The sequence below is a fragment of the Pinus tabuliformis genome, chromosome 4_2, assembly GCF_031772625.1.
Source record: "Pinus tabuliformis cultivar Carrire ecotype Pingquan chromosome 4_2, CPIR1, whole genome shotgun sequence".
In the NCBI taxonomy this organism is placed as follows: Eukaryota; Viridiplantae; Streptophyta; class Pinopsida; order Pinales; family Pinaceae; genus Pinus; species Pinus tabuliformis.
Window position 1 is genome coordinate 605639718 of NC_142304.1, and position 23170 is coordinate 605662887.

Genomic DNA, 23170 nt, shown 5'->3' on the forward strand with positions numbered 1-23170 from the left:
AGTTCCAATTCCCACAATGTTGCATGTGACATCATTTCCCATGTAAACAACTCCATCATTGATTGGTTTATAAGTTTTAAACCATTCCCTATGAATACACATGTGATTTGATGCACCAAAACCTAACAGCTAATGTTGATCATGACTAGACAAATCAACTGATAACACTTCATCACTCATACCTGTCTTGGATGCCGAACTTGTATTTGTCGTGTTTGCTTCTTGCTTCATTGTTGAAGATTCTTCTTTGGATGCTTGCTGTCTCTTCCAACAGCCCTTATTCAAATATCTCGATTTTCCACAAAACTAGCACTTTACCTTACTCTTCTTCCCTTTCGATTTTGAACGCGAGTCGCTGTGCTTACCAGAGTGTCTTTTTCTAGAACGACCTCTAGCCATCATTGCTTCTAATGTAGAGGTTTTTGAATTTGACCTCTTCCTTGTCTCTTCGGACAAGAAAGCTCCAACAACATCATCAAATTCAAGGGTTTTTGATATACTTAGACTTATAGAAGTAACAAAATGATCCTATGACTCGGGAAACGAGCAGAATAAAGCTATAGCTTTATCTTCTGATTCAAATTTTACTTCTATACTTTCTAATTACACCATGAGAGTATTAAAGACAGCTTTATCTTCTGATTCAAATTTTACTTCTATACTTTCTAATTGCACCATGAGAGTATTAAAGACATTCAAATGATCAGTAATAGTTGTACCTTCCTTCATGTGCAGACTGTACAACTGTCGCTTCAGAAGAATCCTATTGGTCAAGGATTTTGTCATGTACAACTTCTCAAGCTTCGTCCACAAACCGCAACAGTTTTCTTTGACACAATGTTAAACAAAACATCATCCTCCAAACACAGTCGAATACTGCTCAGAGCTCTTCTATCCAATTCATTCCATTCATCGTCTGTCATGGGGTAAGGCTGTTTGGATCTTCCCAATAGCGCTTTCGCCACGCCTTGTTGCACAAGCAGATCATGCATCTTCACTTTCCAGATTTCGAGTTTATTTTTGCCATTGAACTTCTCGATCTCAAAATGAGCACTTTGAGTTTTTTCCATGTTGTATCAAAACACAAATCTCCAATTCCAAATTAAAAATACCTCTATCATACCGTGTAACCACAATTTGAAAAGAAAAAAAAACAAATTGTAGGTTTACCAGAGAGAAAAACTGTCGAGCACTCCTTGACAGTGGAAAACCCATGCCTAAAACACAATCCACTGCCTGGCGCTCCTTTAACAGGAGATGATCTGCGCTAGAAGAAAATCCGCGTAAGTGACAAAATATTGGCGCACTTAAACCCGTCGATTCCATGCCAATCGGGATACTGGTTCTCTGGCACGATTATTAAACTCAGATCCGCGCCAATTGGTGCATCTCTTCCAAAATAAAACGTGCCAACTAGTTCACTACCCAGAAATTGGCGCGACTGTCTTTGCCGAAATTGTGCCAATCGACAAAACTCCACCTTCAGTAGATCTATCACACGCACCAGCTCCACAACCAGAGACCTGTAGGTTATGGGCCCTCCACGCTTCCGCTGCACCGCTCTGATACCACTTGTTAGACTAAACAATGCGCAACGGAAATAAACTAAATAAAACATACACAACACATTAAAAAACAAAAAACCATAACACACAGATTTAACGTGGTTCACCCAACCAATCTGGGCTACGTCCACCAGAATAGAGGCATCGACAATCTTATTATTCAAAGGAGATTACAACAATTCTAATTCTTCACACATACTCTCAGCTCTCCCTATTTTCTCTACTTTCTCTACACACTCTCACAATCCTCTACGGGATTACATTTCTATATAGCTGGAGCATAAAACTGAATCATAAATTCCCTCACAACAAATATCGGATGCATTAAATCCTCAAAAAATACTGGAGCTAATATAGCAACTAATCCTATTGTTGTCACATACATGAGATTTTTCCCAAATTTAATAAAACAGAAAATCTCAACACCAGGATGATGGATTTTAGAGTGTTTGCCATGGAGTCTCCATGGCATTTATGTCCCCAGTGTTCTTGGTCCCCAATAGTACAATTTAAGTCCCCAGCTAGAATGATAGATGGAATATGCAGGGGATTCGAATCTACCAACCAAAGCCAGAAATGTTCTCTATCCCGAAAAGGAGCATAGATATTCAGAATATGGATTCGACCCAAAAAGCCATGAATGTTACCAGCTAGAAAAATGCCGGTAAAGCATGAAAATGCCAAAAGTCGGACATGGTTAGGGTCCCAGATGGCAATATGTTCCCCAGAGAGCCTAGAAGCATCTATGCAACCATTTGCCAAGTCAGAAACATTCGTCTAAAGTATCCAATTGAATGGGAAGCAGGGTGCATAGTTTCTTGAAGAAGAATAATGTATAGGCGATATTTGATGAATAATTCCTTCAAGGCTAGAAATTTGGGGGCCACCCCAAGCCCCAGTATGTTTCCTAGTTTATTCATAGATATTTGTTTTTTAAGTAGGTATAAGATGTCAAGGGTAGTATTAGCTTGAATATAAATAGGTAATCTTGTTCATGGATATTTAAATATGTATTTATTTATTAAAAAAATATTTGAAAAAAAAATAAAATTAGAAAAGTAAAGTATTCTCGAAAAAAGATAAGGTGATTTTCCTTTTAATTGCATGTTTAAAATGAATGAGGAAGAAAAATAGTGAGTAACTATTCTACAAATGATGAAGAAATATTAAAATAATACAACCTCCATTATGGACACGTTGCCTCACATAATATCTAATTTCCATTATCGACTCTTATTGCTTTCATTATTAAGATGGTGGGGGTGCTCACGAGAATCCACCTATGAAGTCTATTTCATTATTGAATTGTGTTCACTCGTGTTATTTTCTCATTATCAGTTTGTCGCTTCCATTATTGACACGATGCGTCTGGTCAGATTCCACATGCTAAGGCTTTTGCTAGAAAAATAGAGATGCTATATACAGCTATATATAGCCAATCCCATTATTTGCTTCTATCAGTCTTATTATAACTGTCGCATGGTATAATATATTTAGTTTTCAGGTAGTTTATAGTTTAACATTATAAGTTAAATTAGTGAATCCCATTATTTGCTTCTATCAGTCTTATTACTAGAATTTGCACCATATGTTGCAAAGGAAACGCCGTAAGGCATAGAGTGGGGAGGAATAACATAGAGTGGGGAAGAATAGGGACATGTGAATGGACATTGTTGAAAGCAAGGGTGGATGGTAATGAGTTACAATTGCAATAGTTAGTTATTTGTATTATGAAAATGAATATTTTGTAAATAATAATAGGTTGTGGAGGAATTTATAAAAAATATGCCATCAACTACACAATTGATATCTACAGAAATAGAAGGCTAGAAAACAAGAATTTTAATTTATAAGATACAATTTACATGGTTGGTCAACATGTAGAAACCCCTTGTGTCATTGCTCTATCCAAGTGGGGAATAATAATATGACAGTGGAATCACTATTGTGAATATGCAGAGACATAATACTATGGCATGCTTATAGATCGTTGTTGGTTGAATGACTTGCAATTGGCTTTCAAGCTGCTGGTTCACCATATGTTGGATCTACAAAATATTAGTTGGATCTGAAGAACAAATAAAGCTAGGATAAAAGGTCCAAATTTATGAAATTATTAGTTTCTTCCTTCCCCACCTTTCCATTGTTGTTATTATTATTATAATACTAATAATAACAATATTATTATTACCAGATAGCTCCTTGGATGCTGTCAAACAATTAATATTTATTTTATTAGAACAAATCAAGGTACAGATAGAAAGCTAAAATTTCTGAAATTATTAGTTTCTTCCTTCCCCTCTTTTTTCGCTCTTAGCACTATGACACTTCCTTTCAAATCCTACAGTGGATTGAACTTGCAAGAAAATTCGAGGTGAATCTTATACCTCTGCCGCTTCTGTTCATTTTTGTACAGAAGGAGGTATATGCATCTTCAGTTCATATTTCTAGCCATTATCAACACCTAATACATGCTTTTGTATACAGGGAATTAAATTTTCATCATGTTTGAACTCAACTATTTGCCTTCCAAGGCTGGCTAAAATGGTTGTTAGGCTGAGGGCCTCCACTGTAAATATTTTTATTGACAATGGCCCTTACAGAGAGTTTATTTTCAAGAATTTTCAAGTGGCTTTTGTGGATGAAGAAAGTGCAACAGTAGTTCTAGTAAGTTGATCAGTCTATAAAAGAAATTCCCATCTGAAGCCCTGAGTAGGCTATGAGTGAGACTTTTTGCCTCTACATAAGAGTTCATTAGATAATGTGTTCTACAAACCCCTCTCACATACTCAACTACATGACTGCCCTATTCAAGAAGCCAGTTATTCCAATAAGCATGTGAATGAAAATCACCTATACAATTTACCAATTACAACAACAACCAACCAACAAAAAAAAATGTACTCAGCAGACTAAGGAAACAAACTGGTCAAGTAATAATCCTCAAAAGGGCCAATATACTGGGACTCTCCATTCAACTAGGTATTACCACCTATATTTTATCTTGATTTAAGTATATTTCCAGTAACAATTCACCAAACTGTAGTCAGCCTATGTGATGAAACAATATCACCAAAAGTTCAAACTACACATGTTACCAATAAAACTGCTGGCTAAACCTATAAACAATCTTAATCATCCACTTCTACTAGCCTTCTTAGTATTAGGCTTTTACCAAGATGTGTGTGATTAAGTTGTTTCTCATCTTTTATCAGCTACCAGGTTTGACAGAAAAGAAGTGCAAATTTCCTGCCTCCACTATCTAACAGATCTACTAATTTCTGAATCATTCAAAACTTGAACAGGGCCAATATACTGAAATGACACCATGAGAGCCTTAGAACTTATGTCTCCATTTATAAGCTATCTTAACTAAGCCATTTCTTTTGGTAATCCAAATAACAAAAAAACCATTCCATTTCTTGCCTTTAAAACAGATATTTTCATCCAACAACTTCTAGTGGCACGCAGAGGCAAATTCATTGAATTTTACCATTCACACCAGTCTTGGTATGCAGAGGTAGATTCATTGAGATCAGATATTTCTTTCAGCAAAATATAGCAGTGTGATGAATATGTTGGCAACGATTAAATGACCCTTGGTCCACTGCAATGAGGAGAACATGATTCAATAACTATTCGAAGGCGCTACATGTACAAATGTAGTACATTGCTTTCTTTTGCCCAAGCTGCATTTATGGTTGTGATTATCATAGTCTTGTTAGGCATTGAAGTTTTTTCTAGATCACTCCCTAAATCAAAGGCAGTTACAGATGAATTCAACTCTGAACTCTGCAAGAGATTGGCTCTTAATTGAACTGTAATAGCCATGGAAATTTATTTATAAAAAGTATGCCATCAACTACACAATTGATATCTACAGAAATAGAAGGCTAGAAAACAAGAATTATAATTTATAAGATCCAATTTACATGGTTGGTCAACATGTAGAAACACCCTCCACTACAAATATTTTTATTGACAATGGCCCTTATAGAGAGTTTATTTTTCAAGCATTTTCCAGTGGCTTTTGTTGATGAAGAAAGTGCAGTAGTAGTTCTAGTAAGTTGATCAGTCTATAAAAGAAATTCCCATCTGAGGCCCTGAGTAGGCTATGAGTGAGACTTTTTGCCTCTACATAAGAGTTCATTAGATAATGCATTCTACAAACCGCTCTCACATACTCAACTGCATGACTGCCCTATTCAAGAGCCAGCTATTCCAATAAGCATGTGAATGAAAATCACCTATACAATTTTCCAATTACAACAACAACCAACCAACAAAAACAAAAAAGATGTACTCAGAAGACTAAGGCAACAAATTGGTCAAGTAATAATCCTCAAAAGGGCCAATATACTGGGAATCTCCATTCAACTAGTTATTACCACCTATATTTTATCTTCATTTAAGTATATTTCCAGTAACAATTCACCAAACCGTAGTCAGCCTATGTGATGAAACAGTATCACCAAAAGTTTAAACTAAGCATGTTACCAATAAAACTGTTGGCTAAACCTATAAACAATATTAATCATCCACTTCTACCTATCTTCTTAGTATTAGGCCTTTACCAACATGTGTGTGATTAAGTTGTTTCTCATCTTTTATCAGCTACCAGGTTTGACAGAAAAGAAGTGCAAATTTCCTGCCTCCACTATCTAATAGATCTGCTAATTTCTAAATCATTCAAAACTTGAACAGGGCCAATATATTGAAATAACATTTCCTTTGCTCAAAATTGTTTCAATCTATGATTGTTTATATAATCGTCTTACAACTTGTATATTTTTATAGAGGAGTGTGGTTTCCTAGCATGCTTATGTATGAAATTAGGTCCAAGATAAATGGTAGGAATTTAACTGCTTTTAACGTTTGAGCATTTTCAAATCATTTTAGGTTCAGCTAAATAAAATACTTAGCTTGTTTCTTGTCTACTTTACAGTTTGCAGCAGCAAACAGAATTTACTTTTATACTGGAGTCTAGCCTTGAACTCTTAAATAGAACTCTACACATGTATCCTTTCTATTAAGAGTGTTGATTTTTGTCTGTTCATTTTCTTTTCGACTGTGACTGATGCTTGTTCAAAACAATGTTGTCAGACTCTTTTCGGACTCCTAAATCTTGCCAAGTCCACTGAGTTGCCTCTAAAAAGAGTAACTCCTAGACACTCTTCTGTCATAATCCCCACTTGCCAGACTCCTCTGAAACTTGCCAACACATATTCTGAGTATTTTTTTTTCTCTTTGCCAAGCCTAAAATATTCTGCTGAGTCTTCCTAAGTCACAACCCAACTGAGTCTTAGAAGAGTCCAAGTTTGACAACATTGGTTTGAAACAATTTCTTTTTCAAGTCAGGTCAGCACATCTTCCTGTCCTTCCCACAATATTTATGTATGAGTCCATGTGTGTAGGATGTGTATGTGGATCTATTGCCCACTTTATTTCGTTCGAGTGAATCAATCATTGTTAAGATGAACTTTACAACAAACTAGTTTGTAAGTGAGGTGTCATGAACATACCTCTCCACAAAAAAGTTGAACCCTTGTGCAATACAAAAGTTGTTTCATCTATGGAATGAAAATTTTGTTTGATACTACCAGATTCAAACTGGATCGAGAGAAGTTTTTGTCCAATGTTTATTGAGAGTAAAATTAGTCTTTTAACTAGAGTTCTGTATAAGAAATTGTTAAAAATGGTCAACTAAGGTCAAATTCCACTATGGACGACTCCTTTGTATGAGATGATGATGTCATTGGATTCCTCTTCTCGAGAGGGCCAATTTTGACCTAAAGCACGATGGATTCTGACAGGTAGAAATGTATATTTGAAGTCAAGCCCACAATGTTGGTTTTGGTCAAGGTCAGCCCCACAATCATGTAGGCTCATGAAGCCCAAAAGACATGACCTTTGACCCACATTGAATTATATAAATATAAGATGATTTCACTCCATTTTGGCATCATCACACATGATTCTCTCTTTCCTCTCATGATGGATTCGACTTTCTTTGAGAAACTATCTCTCTCCCATACATGCAAATTTTTGGAGGATGGATTTCCTGTGATTTTCTATGGTTGACATTTCTAGTACACAAAGCAGCATTGACTAGGAACTTTGCCCAATTGTTTGACTGCGACTTTGATGGATTATTACTCTGCCAGCTAGGCCGCACTTGTGAGCAGAGGAACCAAGCACAAACTGAGGTGTTTGAGCACAAGTCTGAGGCAGGTTTAACCACAAATTGTTGACCAAGTTTTGACCAGACTTTTAAAGGCCGCCTTGACTGCATTTTGACTGCCTAGAGAGGGTGAATTTCTATCTCCTTTTACCGAATAGATTGGGCAGATTTGACTGAGTTGTTAACCGTTGATAGCTGACTGGTTAGGATAGCTTTGACTGTTGTTGACTTCTCCATATGTGACTTTGACATTTGGACAATTGATTGGGATCATCTATGGCAAGTCAATATATTGAGTTTTACTAATGTATCATTGTACTTATGGATTTCTCTCTCTGTGAACATTTGATATTATCAAGAAGAAAATATCTGTGGGTTTTCCCCCTTGTCGGGTTTTGCCCTGGCTTTAAGTCTAAATCATGGTGTCCTCTTGTCTTGGCTTGTCTTTCGCATCTATGTTTGATGTTTTTTCATCAGTTAATGTCATGTGATAATGGTCAACATGATTGCTAATGGATTAATGGAATTAATAATGGGCTAATGGATTAATGAAGTAACTGACCTCTTACCTAAGCAAAGAACATGTTAACTCAAAAATTAACATGGTATTAGAGCTAGCTGAGGTCAAGCCCAAGCAAGAGGAGGAATGCAATCTCAAGAGATGAAGCAGTGGACTGTTAATGTATTTGAAGTATCTTGTTGCAAGCATTAGAAAACATGAGAGGTCTCGAAAAATAATACAAGTCTAGGTATGTGCAAGTGCTGGGCTAAATAGCTCATGAAGGCCATTAATCAAACCTGAAGATGCTAAAGTCCTCCTTCAGCAGCTAAACCACGTGTCATGATAAGAAGTCAATGAAGAGTTTTTTTTAAGAATTTGTTGATCTGAGTCCAATATTCTTAGATAAAGCAATCAACAGTATGTTTGAAAATCTCATCCCTTTGGCACCTCTGCATCAAAATTTTGAAGCTAGCAGTCCTTCCATCTAGTCACCTGTGCTCACATAAATTCAAGTCTTGTAAACAAAGATGTCCAACAAGAAAATTTGTTGAGGATCAAATAAGTGACTCTAGGGATACATATATTTATTTGGATTTGATTAATGAATTAAAGAGAGTCCTATGGAGCAATGAAGAACCGAGTTGTTGGCCTAGTTCTCTGAACCATTAAGAAGGAGCCAAGTGTTCCTATTGTTCTGAGCACAAGAAACAATAAAGGTCTGCTATGCAATGGAGCTATCTCTCTTTTACATTCTAAGCATAAGTATGCTTTTGGATAAGTCTTTTGAAAATAACTTTATTCTGCTAAGAGGCCAAGAAAAGTGCAAGAACACAAGAATATGCCAAAGGTCATTTCATGAAGCCAACCTTGGAGAAAGGATTACTCTGTTCTCGATCTTGTGGTATGGAGGCAGAAATGTTATGGCTCGATGAACTCTGTCTTATATTCTCTCGCTCTTCAATTCAGGCAGTGAATCCGACCTATTCATGCCTCTTTGTTCTCTGAGTTATTGAAGAGAAAAAGTTTTGTTAATGTCGATTGTTTTATCTAAGAAGATGCCTACTTATTGCTTGTGCTTGTAATAAGGCCAAGAAGCCTATGTCACATAAAGCACTGTTATATAATATCATGCTCTGTGAATTTGGCCGACCAGTATAGGTCATTAGGGTTGTGATTTCTTGATCTCTGGGCTATAAAGGAAGAAAGGTGGTGGACTTCTCATTCCACATATTTGTAAGGAAGTGGAGAATCTTTTAAAGGACAATTCTAAGGCCCTTCATAATTTAAGGAAGTCGAGATTTTGTATGCATATATTTCCAAGCCTTGAAAAGACAATCAATGGGCATCCTATGTCATCTATATTAGTAAAATCAAGGAACCCTATTTTGTGTATTGAATAAGAGGCCAAGTCCTTATCACTGTTACACAAGCATATATATATATATATATATATATATATATATAGATACATACATACACAAGTGTTAAAGGCTTGTTCCATTCAAGGCAACCTGTAAATCAATAAGGAATATATAAATTCATGTCTTTGAAACCTTCATAAGAGGTGCCCTGAAGCCAATAAAAATAGAGGATGTAGTTATGAGAAGGGATGGTCCCTTTAGACATCAATCTGAAAATGATTTTTAAAGAATAGTAAAATCCCTCCATAATGTCATTATCTAGCAGTTGATGTGATTTTGTTGAGAAGGTTTAGTGGCAGCCCTCCATCTGATCCTATTTTTGTCTAGTAGCTGAAGCAAAGGAAGTTCATCTAAGAAAAGTATGCAGATCTTTTGTGTTGGCACCATTTGATAAGGGTGATAGTACCCTTGGAAGTCTCGAAGATAGAAGAAGTGTGAGGCACTTTGGAGTAGACCCTTGTAACAACCTGTATGAACATAAAATCAGAGGTATGGTATCTCTCAAGGTGCCTCATGAAGAACACATTGGAAGAAGGATGTGCATGGGTGATACTATGTCTTGGCAAGCACGATGAGCAGAGGGCACTGTGAGGACCCTGATTTTGGCATCTTGATTAGGTCATTGGGCACTTTGATGTGTTGAGCTAGGATCTTATGAAAGACGGTCTTATGAATATGGATGCCTGGATGCGAAGGAAACCTCCTCATTATGGATTGGGTAATTTAATGCATATTACACATTTAATGCAGTAATTTAATTTTTTTAGGTACTTTTGATATGCTATTTGCGGAGCTAATATTTCAATGCTCTTACAATAGGAAAGTCCTCCTCCAGCAGCTAAACCATGTGTCATGATAGGAAGTCAATGAAGAGATTTGTTTTAAGAATTTGTTGATCTGAGTCCAATATTCTCATTGGATAAAGCAATCAATAGTATGTTTGAAGATCTGATCGCTTTGGCACCTCTGCATTAGAATTTTGAAGCGAGCAGTCCTTCCATCTTGTCACCTGTGCTCACATAAATTCAAGTCTTGTAAACAAAGATGTCCAACAAGCAAATTTGTTGAGGATCGAATAAGTGACTCTAGGGATACATATATTTATTTGGATTTGATCAATGAATTAAAGAGAGTCCTATGGAGCAATGAAGAACCGAGTTGTTGGCCTAGTTCTCTGAACCATTAAGAAGGAGCCAAGTGTTCCTATTGTTCTGAGCACAAGAAACAATAAAGGTCTGCTATGCAATGGATCTATCTCTCTTTTACATTCTTGGCATAAGTATGCTTTTGGATAAGTATTTTGAAAAGAACTTTATTCTCCTAAGAGGCCAAGAAAAGTGCAAGAACACAAGAATATGCCAAAGGTCATTTCATGAAGCCAACCTTGGAGAAAGGATTACTTTCTTCTCGATCTTGTGGTATTGAGGCAGAAATGTTAGGCTCGGTGAACTCTGTCTTATATTCTCTCTCGCTCTTCAATTCAGACAGTGAATCCGACCTATTCATGCCTCTTTGTTCTCTGAGTTATTGAAGAGAAAAAGTTTTGTTAATGTCAATTGCTTTATCTAAGAAGATGCCTACTTATTCCTTGTGCTTTTAATAAGGCCAAGAAGCCTATGTCACAGAAAGCACTGCTATATACTATCATGCTATGTGAATTTGGTCGACCAGTATAGGTCATTGGGGCTGTGATTTCTTGAACTCCGGACTACAAAAGAAGAAAGGTGGTGGACTTCTCATTCCACATATTTGTAAGGAAGTGGATAATCTTTTAAAGGACAGTTCTAAGGCCTTTCATAATTTAAGGAAGTCGAGATTTTGTATGCATATATTTCCAAGCCTTGAAAAGACAATTAGTGGGCATCCTATGTCATCTATATTAGTAGAATCAAGGAACCCTATTTTTTGTATTGAAGAAGAGGCCAAGTCCTTATCACTGTTACAAGCACATATATATATATATATATATATATATATATATATATATATATATATATATATATATATATACAAGTGTTAAAAGCCTGTTCCATTCAAGCCAACTTGCGAATCAATAAGGAATGTATATTCATGTCTTTGAAACCTTCATAAGAGGTGCCCTAAAGCCAATAAAAATAGAGGATGTAGTTATGAGAAGGGATGGCCCCTTTAGACATCAATCTGAAAATGATTTTTGAAGAATAGTAAAAGCCCTTAATAATGTCATTATCTAGCAGTTGATGTGATTTTGTTGAGAAGGTTTAGTGGCATCCCTCCATGTGATCCTATTTTTGTCTAGTAGCTGGAGCAAAGGAAGTTCATCCAAGAAAAGTATGCAACTCCTTTGTGGTTGCACCATTGGATAAGGGTGACAGTACCCTTGGAAATCTCGAAGATAGAAGAAGTGCGAGGCACTTTGGAGCAGAACCTTGTAACAGCCTGTATGAACACAAAATCAAACGTATGGTATCTCTCAAGGTGCCTCACGAAGAAGACATTGGAAGAAGGATTTGCATGGCTGATTTTATGTCTTGGCGAGCATGATGAGCAGAGGGAACTGTGAGGACCCTGATTTTGGCATCTTGATTAGGTCATTGGGCACTTTGATGTGTTGAGCCAGGATATTATGAAAGACGGTCTTATGAATATGGATGCCTGGATGTGAAGGACCCCTCCTCATCATGGATTGGGTAATTTAATGCATATTACCCATTTAATGCAGTAATTTGATTTTTTTAGGTACTTTTGATATCCTATTTGCAGAGGTAATATTTGAATGTTCTTACAATAGGAAAGTCCTCCTTTAGTAGCTAAACCACGTGTCATGATAAGAAGTCAATGAAGAGTTTTGTTTTAAGAATTTGTTAATCTGAGTCCAATATTCTCATTGGATATAGCAGTCAACAGTATGTTTGAAGATCTGATCCCTTTGGCACCTCGGCATCATAATTCTAAAGCTAGCAGTCCTTCCATCCAGTCACCTGTGCTCACATAAATTCAAGTCTTGTAAATAAAGATGTCCAACAAGAAAATTTGTTGAGGATAAAATAAGTGAATCTAGGGATACATATATTTATTTGGATTTGATCAATGAATTAAAGACAGCCCTATGGAGCAATGAAGAACCGAGTCGTTGACCTAGTTCTCTGAACCATTAAGAAGGAGCCAAGTGTTCCTATTGTTCTGAGCACAAGAAAAAATAAAGGTCTGCTATGCAATGGAGCTATCTCTCTTTTACATTCTGGGCACAAGTATGCTTTTGGATAAGTCTTTTGAAAAGAAATTTATTCTCCTAAGAGGCCAAGAAAAGTGCAAGAACACAAGAATATGCCAAAGGTCATTTCATGAAGCCAACCGTGGAGAAAGGATTACTTTGTTCTCGATCTTGTGGTATGGAGGTAGAAATGTTATGGCTCGGTGAACTCTGCCTTATATTCTCTTTCGCTCTTCAATTCAGACAATGAATCTGACCTATTCATGCCTCTTTGTTCTCTGAGTTATTGAAGAGAAAAAGTTTTGTTAATGTCGATTGTTTTATCTAAGAAGATGCCTACTTATTCCTTGTTCTTTTAATAAGGCCAAGAAGCCTATGTCACATAACACACTGCTATATACTATCATGCTCTGCAAGTTTGGCTGAGCAGTATAGGTCATTGGGGCTATGATTTCTTGATCTCCAGGCTATAAAAGAAGAAAGGTGGTGGACTTCTTATTCCACATATTTGTAAGGAAGTGGAGAATCTTTTAAAGGACAGTTCTAAGGCCCTTCATAATTTAAGGAAGTCGAGATTTTGTATGCATATATTTCCAAGCCTTGAAAAGACAATCAGTGGGCATCCTATGTCATGTATATTAGTAAAATCAAGGAACCCTATTTTGTGTATTGAAGAAGAGGCCAATTCCTTATCACTGTTACAAGCGCATATATATATATATATATATATATATATATATATATATATATATATATATATATATATATATATATATAGATATATATATATATATATATATATATAGATATATATATATATATAGATATATCTATATATATATATATATATATATATATATATATATATATATATATATATATATATATATATATATATATATATATATATATATATATATATATATATAGATATGTATGTATATATATACAAGTGTTAAAAGCCTATTCCATTCAAGCCAACTTGGAAATCAATAAGGTATATATATTCATGTCTTTGAAACCTTCATAAGAGGTGCCCTGAAGCCAATAAAAATAGAGGATGCAGTTATGAGAAGGGATGGTCCCTTTAGACATCAATCTGAAAATGACTTTTGAAGAATAGTAAAAGCCCTCCGTAATGTCATTATCTGGCAGCTGCTGTGATTTTCTTGAGACGGTTTAGTGGCAGCCCTCCATGTGATCCTATTTTTGTCTAGCAACTGAAGCAAAGGAAGTTCATCCAAGAAAAGTATGCAGCTCCTTTGTGTTGGCACCATTGGATAAGGGTGACAGTACCCTTGGAAGTTTGGAAGATAGAAGAAGTGCGAGGCACTTTGGAGAAGACCCCTGTAGCAGCCTGTATGAACATAAAACTAGAGGTATCGTATCTCTCAAGGTGCCTCATGAAGAACACATTGGAAGAAGGATGTGCATGGCTGATCCTATGTCTTGGCGAGAACGATGAGCAGAGGGAAATGTGAGGACCTTGATTTTGGCATCTTGATTAGATCATTGGGCACTTTGATGCGTTGAGCCAGGATCTTATGAAAGACAGTCTTATGAATATGGATGCCTGGATGCGAAGGACCCCTCCTCATCATGGATTGGGTAATTTAATGCATATTACCCATTTAATGCAGTAATTTAATCTTTTTATGTACTTTTGATATGCTATTTGCGGAGGTAATATTTCAATGTTCTTACAATAGGAAAGTCCTCCTTTAGTAGCTAAACCACGTGTCATGATAAGAAGTCAATGAAGAGTTTTGTTTTAAGAATTTGTTGATCTGAGTCCAATCTTCTCATTGGATAAAGCAATCAACAATATGTTTGAAGATTTGATCCCTTTGGCACCTCTGCATCAGAATTCTGAAGCTAGCAGTCCTTCCATCCAGTCATCTGTGCTCACATAAATTCGAGTCTTCTAAATAAAGATTTCCAACAAGAAAATTTGTTGAGGATCAAATAAGTGACTCTAGGGATACATATATTTATTTGGATTTGATCAATGAATTAAAGACAGCCCTATGGAGCAATGAAGAACCGAGTTGTTGGCCTAGTTCTCTGAACCATTAAGAAGGAGCCAAGTGTTCCTATTGTTCTAAGCACTAGAAACAATAAAGGTCCGCTATGAAATGGAGCTATTTCTCTTTTACATTCTAGGCATAAGTATGCTTTTCAATAAGTCTTTTGAAAAGAAATTTATTCTCCTAAGAGGCCAAGAAAAGTGCAAGAACACAAGAATATGCCAAAGGTCATTTCATGAAGCCAACCTTGGAGAAAGGATTACTCTGTTTTCGATCTTGTGGTATGGAGGCAGAAATGTTATGGCTCGGTGAACTCTGTCTTATATTCTCTCTCTCTCTTCAATTCAGATAGTGAATCTGACCTATTCATGCCTCTTTTTTCTATGAGTTATTGAAGAGAAAAAGTTTTGTTAATGTCGATTGTTTTATCTAAGAAGATGCCTACTTATTGCTTGTGCTTGTAATAAGGCCAAGAAGCCTATGTCACATAACGCACTGCTATATACTATCATGCTCTGTGAATTTGGCCGATCAATACATGTCATTGGGGCTGTGATTTCCTGATCTCCGGGCTATAAAAGAAGAAAGGTGGTGGACTTCTAATTCCACATATTTGTAAGGAAGCGGAGAATCTTTTAAAGAAAAATTCTAAGGCCCTTCATAATTTAAGGAAGTCGATATTTTGTATGCATATATTTCCAAGCCTCGAAAAGACAATCAGTGGGCGTCCTATGTCATCTATATTAGTAAAATCAAGGAACCCTATTTTGTGTATTGAAGAAGAGGCCAAGTCCTTATCAACGTTACAAGTGGATATATATATATATATATATATATATATATATATGTACAAGTTTTAAAACCCTGTTCCATTCAAGCCAACTTGCAAATTAATAAGGAATATATATTCATGTCTTTGAAACCTTCATAAGAGTTGCCCTGAAGCCAATAAAAATAGAGTATGCAGTTATGAGAAGGGATGGTCCCTTTAGACATCAATCTGAAAATGATTTTTGAAGAATAATAAAAGCCCTCCATAATTTCATTATCTAGTAGTTTATGTGATTTTGTTGAGAGGGTTTAGTGGCAGCCCTCCATGTGATCCTATTTTTGTCTAGCAGATGAAGCAAAGGAAGTTCATCCAAGAAAAGTATGCAGCTCCTTTGTGTTGGCACCATTGGATAAGGGTGACAGCACCCTTGGAAGTTTGGAAGATAGAAGAAGTGTGAGGCACTTTGGAGCAGACCCCTGTGGCAGCCTGTATGATCATAAAATCAGAGGTATGGTATCTCTCAAGGTGCCTCATGAAGAAAACATTGAAAGAAGGATGTGCATGGCTGATCGTATTTCTTGGCGAGCACGATGAGCAGAGGAAACTGTGAGGACCCTGATTTTGGCATCTTGATTAGGTCATTGGGCACTTTGATGCGTTGATCCAGGATCTTATGAAAGACGGTCTTATGAATATGGATGCCTAGATGCGAAGGACCCCTCCTCATCATGGATTGGGTAATTTAATGCATATTACCCATTTAATGCAATAATTTAATTTTTTTAGGTACTTTTGATATGTTATTTGCGGAGGTAATATTTCAATGTTCTTACAATAGGAAAGTCCTCCTTCAACAGCTAAACCATGTGTCATGATAAGAAGTTAATGAAGAGTTTTGTTTTAAGAATTTGTTGATCTAACAAAAGATCTAACAGGAAACACCTTACGGCGTAGTTATGAAGGCATCGGAAATTTCTCAAATAGAAGTACTGTAAAAGCCACCAAGATAAACTTTACCTTCTGAGCATATTTGAAAAGTTTCCTGATAAACAAAATGAAAAGTGTATCAATTTCAGATCTCTCACATTTTTCTGCAGGTTCTTCTCAGAACCCTCACCTAACAAAGAGTTTGGACATAGTACACAAATTCTACATTTCACAGCCATAAAAATAACGCGATTTTACTGTATACCGTATCTGCTTGTTATTCCATTCGTAATTCAATCTCAATGAATTCCAGATAATTTGTAGTTTCGCCATTGCAGTCAAAACCTACTAAACATGGCCATTGAATTTCGGCCCTTGACCTTTACAGACGAACCATCCACATTTTTTAAAAAATAAATGAAAACCATGGCACGGTAGAAAATCCAGAAATTCAAATTGCAGATCTTTTTTATATATTAATATGAATATGAAAATCTTGGAGCCCTAAATCAAACCCAGATACATGAACCATGCACTAAAAGTGGCAAATATCTTAAAAATAGGCAAGGGCATCATATATATTCCCATAATTGAAAATTAAAAATTTCTCAAATAGAAGCACTGTAAAACCCACCAAACTAAACCTTACCCTCTGAGCATCTTTGAAAAGTTTCCTGATAAACAAAATCAAAGGTGTATCAATTTCATATCTCTCACATGTTTCTGCAGGTTCTTCTCAGAACCCTCACCTAACAAAGATTTTGGACACAGTGCACAAATTCTACATTTCACAGCCATAAAAATAACGCGATTTTACTGTATATCGTATCTGCTTGTTATTCCATTCGTAATTCAATCTCAATGAATTCCAGATAATTTGCAGTTTCACCATTGTAGTCAAAACCTACTAAACATGGCCATTGAATTTCAGTCCTTGATTATTACAGACAAACCATCCATGTTTTTTCAAAAATCAATGAAAACCATGGCACGGTAGAAAATCCAGAAATTCAAATTGCAGATCTGTTTTATGTATTAATATGAATATGAAAATCTTGGAGCCCTAAATCAAACCCAGATACATGAACCATACACTGAAAGTGGCAAATATATTAAAAACAGGCAAGGGCATCATATATATTCCCGTAATTGAAAATTAAAAATTTCTCAAATAGAAGTACTGTAAAAGCCACCAAGCTAAACTTTACCTTCTGAGCATCTTTGAAAAGTTTCCTGATAAACAAAATCAAAAGAGTATCAATTTCAGATCTCTCACATGTTTCTACAGGTTCTTCTCAGAACCCTCACCTAACAAAGAGTTTGGACACAGTACACAAATTCTACATTTCACAGCCATAAAAATAACGTGATTTTACAGTATACCGTATCTTCTTGTTATTCCATTCGTAATTCAATCACGATGAATTCCAGATAATTTGTAGTTTCGCCATTGCAGTCAAAACCTACTAAACATGGCCATTGAATTTCAGCCCTCGACCATTACAGACGAACCATCCACATTTTTTCAAAAATCAATGAAAACCATGGCACGGTAGAAAATCCAAAACTTCAAATTGCAGATCTGTCTTATATATTAATATGAATATGAAAATATTGGAGCCCTAAATCAAACCCACATACATGAACCATACATTGAAAGTGGAAAATATCTTAAAAATAGGAAAGGGCATCATATATATTCCCATAATTGAAAATTAAAATACATTACAGAGAGAAATGTTTATTTGTTTAAGTTAAGGGACCTTAAACCCATGAAACTTAAAACTGCATCTACAAGTAGCTTGCTCACTGCCTCTTAAGTGGCTTCTCCAAGACAACAGAGATATGCATTTCTTTGAGCTCGGGACCTCTATCCAACTTAGGGGCAACAAACCATTTTAGCTTCTTATACCCTAGCTGCTCAATCATGGGCACATAGATCTTCAGCTGATCCTTTATGCAGAAAAAATGATCTAGCCAGAACAGGCCTCCAGGCCTCAGAATCCTGTAGATATCATAGAGTACAAATTCCAGCAGCTGTGTGGGAATCCAATTGCTCAAGACATGCATAGAATGAACAATGTCCAAAGTATTTTCAAAGAATGGCAGCCTCTGTGTTATAGTGATATACATGGGAATAACCCCTTTGGAGGCAATGAAACTTTTGAAGGGCCAATTCAAGTTCATCGAAGTCATAATAATTGTTACATTCCACTCCCTCATTCTTAAGGCGAAAGTTCCTGTTCCTCCTCCGATGTCCAATCCAAATCGAATTGTCTTCTTCTTCAGATTCAAGACCTCGTCGACAGAGTAATCCACGGAGCCACCGCCATTTACCCACCTGGTTTTGTCTTGGCCTTGAAGGTCAAAGTAGTCTTTTCAGTCATCGAAGCCCTTCTGGTATTTTCTCTGAATGAGGCACGAGTAATTCTTGCAAGAATATGCAGTCCAGATGATACTGGAATCAGGGGGGGTTTTCCACATGCTCTCAGGAAGTTGCAACTTCTTCCTGAAGCTCGGCGCACAGATGTCAAGTGGAAAGTGAAACATTTTTTAAGGTTTTTTAATATTTTAAAACACTTTTTATTAAATCAGATGGCTAATCAAACAACTGATTTTTGTTCAATTGTCTAACAAAAGATCTAACGGTTACGATTAGGACAAAAAGGCATTTGGGGGAGTTCATTTCAGAGGAAAACGCCTTACGGCGTAATAACTGTGACATGGTATTATATATTCACTTTTCTGTTAGAGAAGTGGTTTATAGTTTAACATTATAAATTAAATTTTATTATTTTTAATATTATTTTAACTTGTTTATTTTAAATTTGATTAGAAATCTTATTATTAGATATTAGATAGATTTTCTATATATTGGTTAGATTTTGTATTGGCTGATATTTTGTATAAGGAAAAATCTCATTTCTTTATTTTGAGCAGGCTAATCAGGTTTCTTTTCCTTGTTTTTATATTTATTTATGTTTCGTTACTCAAGATGTTTAAGTTAATTTTTTCTAGTGTTAATTATAAAGTTTAATTTTTTTAAGAGCATGTGGCTTTTTTAGTGGGCTTAAATGGTTAAGAGCATGTGTTTCCTCTTAAGAGGTCATAGGTTCAAATCCCTAGAGGTAAAATATGTATGCTTTTGTAAACTTAACATACTTAGCAGTGAAATTCACCGAGGGAGTCTCCTGTCCCACAAACAAAATCCAGCCAGGAGTCTCTTGTCCCACAAACAAAAAGGTCTCATACAAACAAAAAGGTCTCATACAAACAAAAAGGTCTCATATACGAATTTAGTAAAAAGGCCTCATATACCAATTTAGTGTCTGACTTAAAAGGTGATTAGATAATAGTAAATAATTTTATATATCCACCCTAGGAAGTCTCTTGTCCCACAAACAAAAAAATCTCATACAAACAAAAAGTCTTATATGCCAATTTGGTGTCTAACTTAAAAGCCTTATATACAAATGTGGTGTCTCACTTAAAAAGTGATTAGATAATAATGGAGTAGTCTACCTAGGCGTAGGAATGGCCCGTTTTTCGTCACCGGCCGGAAAAACATCTAGCTCCGGCCACCGGCAATCCCTCCGCCCTCCGCCACCCTCCCCTAGCTCCGCCACCCTCCCTTGGCATTTCTGATTTTATCCTGACATTCCCTGACAAAATCACTGATCGCAGCTAGAGGGCCTGACATCCCATGACAGATCGAGGACGAGCTGGAATTGTAGCCGCGGAAAGTTATTGCCGCTTCCAATTCGAATTGAGAAAATGGTCACCCACGGGATGCTCTCCAATTCGACTTAGCGCCTCCCGCTCTGCAGCTTTCCACCCAGCTACTCTTCGGTGAACCGGTTAGCATCCTCTGCTAAAACAATGGCGTGCTGAGCATGAGGCCTGTCAATGAGGCTTACTGTATTCTTCAAGTTTTCTATTAGATTTGTCAAGCTGTATCCTGCTTTCCCATGCCACTGGCTCTCAGTCAAGTATCCCTCGGCTTGCAGGGTTTTCCCAAATCTCTCGTAATACAGTTGAGGTAGGGAAGCAATGGAAACAGGGGCCCATCTTCCTTCTCCACTTCATTGTATTTAGCTCGATTGGAAAACAACATACTTTCCTCATCATAAAACTTGGTTAACATTCTGAAAGAACCGTCGGCAATGAACTAATGAAGGAAAGGCGCGGAAAGCAAAACCATGATATATAATTTGTAAATACATTTTTCATTAGAGGAAACTTTCATAGATAATTTCCTGTAGGTTGGAGCATATTAGAATTAACTTTAATATAAGTTAGATAATAACAAATTATTGATCTAGCACTTGCAGGAGATCAATAGGTTTATAGCCTTAGAGACTTATCGGTTGGGTGTTCTTCCACCTTCTTGCATGTTTTCAACTATTTTGGTGTTCTTCCATTCCCTTATATGTTCCAGCCTGGTTTATCTAGGCTTCATCACACTTGAAGCCACGCCTATGTAAGAGACTAGAATTGTGATGTAAGTAGAGTATAACATAGGATATAATTGCAACTTTTGCAAAAGGGCAATTTGGAAAGTAGGAGTCGGAATTAGACTTTTTGAAAAAAAACATCTTTTGTAACTTGCAGGCTTGTTAGTGCACTTTCAATCATTAGGTGAAAATATGATCTCTGTCTTCAGTGTAGCTTCCACAACACTTAGTGGGCAATGGAATAACAAGATGTACCTTTGTTGTTCAGTATGCCAATCAGGTCTTTGAGTTTTAGTTTTTGTGTTCAATGCAATTTTGAGTGCAACTTCTCTACGATCACCTCTATACAAACTACTCAACCTAACTAATCTGGTCTAACAATCCTTCTCCATGAAATTCATAGAAACACACAGAAATTGAAACTCTATGCTATCAAATACTCGGAGCAAAGAAACTGAATCAGTAAAGCTTCCAACCATTGAAACAGGGTAATGGGCAAAACAATTTTATAAGAAACCTCAAGGTCTTGAACTACTGCTTTCACTAGTGCTCTTGGTGTTTGTGTTGCTATTGAATATTTCATTGCCTTGTATAATTTATAATTTATACATTTTTCGTTAGAGGAAACTTTCATAGATAATTGCCTGTAGGTTGGAGCATATTAGAATTAACTTTAATACAGGTTAGATAATAACAGATTATTGATCTAGCACTTGCAGGAGATCAATAGGCTTATAGCCTTAGAGACTTATCGGTTGGGTATTCTTCCACCTTCTTGCATGTTTTTAGCTGTTTTGGTGTTCTTCCATTCCCTTATATGTTCCAGCCTGGTTTATCTAGGCTTCATCACACTTGAAGCCACACCTATGTAAGAGACTAGAATTGTGATGTAAGTAGAGTATAACATAGGATATAATTGAAACTTTTGCAAAAGGGCAATTTGGAAAGTGCTTTTATGAGCAACATTGTAACAGCTAATCATAATCATCAAAAAATTGTGAGCAATATAAAGAATGCTCCTATAAAGAGAATTGTAACAACTGGACAATGATATCCAAAATTGCTAATTAATCAGTGCCTACCTCTCTCGCCACAATAAATACATTGCCAAATAAGCATGAAATTACATTTAAGCGCCCAGTTTTGCCAAGTCGGAATTAGATTTTTCGAAAAAAAACATCTTTTGTAACTTCCAGGCATGTTAGTGCACTTCCAATCGTTAGGTGAAAATATGATCTCTGTCTTCAGTGTAGCTTGCACAACAGTTAGTGGGCAATGGAATAAAAAGATGTACCTCTACTGTTCAGTATGCCAATCAGGTCTTTGAGTTTTAGTTTTTGTGTTCAACGCAATTCTGGGTGCAACTTCTCTACATCACCTCTATACTCACCATTCTTATTAAGGCATGTGAAGTTGGTGTTGTTTGTAGAAACTAGAAATGGCAATATCAAAGCCTCCATTCTAGATTGGTCCACTACTTGGCTGCTTGCTTGCAATGATAATTGAGTGGATAGAGATGTATTTAATAGAGGCACTCCATATTTGTTATGAAGTTAAGTTTATCTTCTACCCTGAGGATCATAGCCTTTGAGATTTGTGGGTTTATGTTGAGTGAATTCTAGAAGCAGTTTCCAAGTATTCTTGGAGATATTATGTTGGGAATGTTCTTGTACAAGTCACAACACTAATGAAGCAATTGAAATTTTCCAGCCAATACCAATCTCCAAGCTTCTATAGTTGTGTTTAGATCAAGGTTATTTTGTGTAGTTGAACCTTCTATCAACCACATGCAGAAGGTTCAATTGGAACACACTGTGTAAATGATACGAAGCATAGACCAAGATTCAACCTAGACCATGCCCTTAATGCCATTCTTGAATAGAAAGCTAATGCTCCACTACTATGTTGGGAATCTTCTTCCAATTACCAAGTGGATGCTTATTGAACACTGGCTGGTATTTGTCTTCCGGTAGACTATTTTCCTGTTGCTTCAACACAATGCATCACCTTGGAATGAGAAACATATGTTAGCTCAGTTTGTGATTGTTATGAAACCAGCTCAAGAAAAGATAGAAAAGATAGATCAACGCCTTAGAATTCAGCCTCTTCGAGGGGGCAACCTCCTTTA

The 23170-nt window shown here is 36.3% G+C and overlaps 1 pseudogene; it reads right to left on the bottom strand.

Moving 5' to 3' along the window:
- Positions 1-18394: 18394 nt before the first annotated feature.
- LOC149170742 (putative methyltransferase At1g29790 pseudogene) lies at positions 18395-19138 on the bottom strand (annotated as a pseudogene).
- Positions 19139-23170: the final 4032 nt, after the last annotated feature.